At 49.7% G+C, this 1,683-nt stretch overlaps 1 pseudogene; it reads right to left on the bottom strand.

Moving 5' to 3' along the window:
• Positions 1-395: 395 nt before the first annotated feature.
• On the bottom strand, positions 396-1,399 carry LOC147889576 (protein MIZU-KUSSEI 1 pseudogene; annotated as a pseudogene).
• Between the last annotated feature and the right edge of the window lie 284 nt (positions 1,400-1,683).

The raw sequence follows: 1,683 nt of genomic DNA, 5'->3' as shown, positions 1-1,683 counted from the left end.
AGGGGACACCAAGTCCTGAAGCTCACTGTGCCAAGCTCGTCTCAAAGCCATTAGTGCACTTAACTCCCACTTGACGGCACCCAATCAAAGCATCACACCTATATTAGAAGCAAATTAATCCTAAAAATTCCAAATTTGTGCTTTAAGAATGAGAAGGATTATTGCTAAGGCTACGAAGAGGGCATGCCAGAAAGAAAGAACAAAACTGAAGATCAAAGATGTAATATCTCCTCTAATGGAGCAAGGCCATGGAAGTTAAATGCCAATGGGGGGAGAAAGTTGAAGGGAGTGTGTGGGTGTAAGGTGGACAAAGCAAAGGGAAACAAAACTGAGAAAATGTTTGAAATCTTGATAAAAATATGGCATTCATCTGCATAATCTCCAAGGCATGAGAAGGGATGCAAATCCTTCCATTTTGCAAAGAAGCACTAGAGCCTGTGCAAAAAAATACTGAGCTCGGGGTCTCCTCCATAACCATCAGGATTCATCATGTAGAATGCTTGAGAATCACGGGACCCTTTGACCATGTCAAACTTGGCCCTCATGTAAACTATCTCTCCATCGTACCCCTCTTCCTCCGTCGGTCGAAGAATTCCGGCCCCCATCGACACCGCCTTCACCTTTGACAGAATTTGTAAATCCGCTTCCACACCACCCTTCCTCGTCGTCGCAAACCCACTCTTCCGTCCATTGCAATTCATCGTCCACGTCCGTTCCTCCAGCAGATTAATCGCTCTTTCGTCCGTCCTCTTGTTGCATTCTAGGGTGATCTTCACCATCCCCGTCGCCATTTCTTTCACTAGAGCATTTGTTGACGTTGCGAGCTCCAGTAACAGCAGAGGTGGTGACGCGGGAGCTTCCTGAACGGCGAGGTGAATTCGGCCTTTTCTGTGCCCGTACAGAGTGCCTATCACAAGCGACGCGTGATCACAGGCTGCCGAGTGTGCTGCCAGCCATTTGCTAGTGATCCCGGATCCCGGGAGGAACGTCAGGATCGAGCGAAAAACGTTCAAAAACTTTCTCCGCCTCTTCAATCCTTTGACGGACCTCATGCGGGAGAAGTCTCCTCTGCACGATGGCCTGCCCGCGTCCATGTCCATCCACAATTACTTCGAGAGTTTCCTTTCGAGAAGCTGCTGATTCGCCTGCTATCCTAAGCGTTGGTTTCTCTGTGACGGGCAGGGTGCCTCCGTTGTTTTGACACTCAATCGAAGGCCAAGACTCTGTCTAGCAGCGAGAGCCCTCATCCCCGAAAGCATTAACGGCAGTCAGGCAACTTTACCGTGGAGATTATAAGGTGCACTCCCCCCTTCATGCATGATTGGTTTCGAAACTGGCGCGGTGTGAGCGTTAACTGGGAGAGAATGTAACGTGTAAGCAAATAGGAAATCACCGGCAGTTTGCAAAGCGCAGGCCAAGAAATGAGAAGACTCAGGAGAGTGTCTGCGGAAGACGTTACGGTGGCCGTTGCACAGCTTGCAACTTCATCCTGCAAACTTCAAAGATTGTGAAGAGAAGCGCGTTGAATGCGATGCTGCTGCGGTTCCAACTGCGACTGCGACTGCTGCCGTCGATACTCCTGCAAACTGCGCCGTCAATACTCCTGCAAACTGCGCACGTATGGATCACGCGCAACGCAGAAAATCCAGTCACATTTCTGTCGAACACGGCAGTGACGGCACA

Source organism: Dipteris shenzhenensis, chromosome 20, assembly GCF_047967505.1.
Source record: "Dipteris shenzhenensis isolate YYH24624 ecotype China chromosome 20, Dip_SZ_1.0, whole genome shotgun sequence".
Taxonomy (NCBI): domain Eukaryota; kingdom Viridiplantae; phylum Streptophyta; class Polypodiopsida; order Gleicheniales; family Dipteridaceae; genus Dipteris; species Dipteris shenzhenensis.
This window is presented reverse-complemented; position numbering and strand designations above follow the sequence as displayed.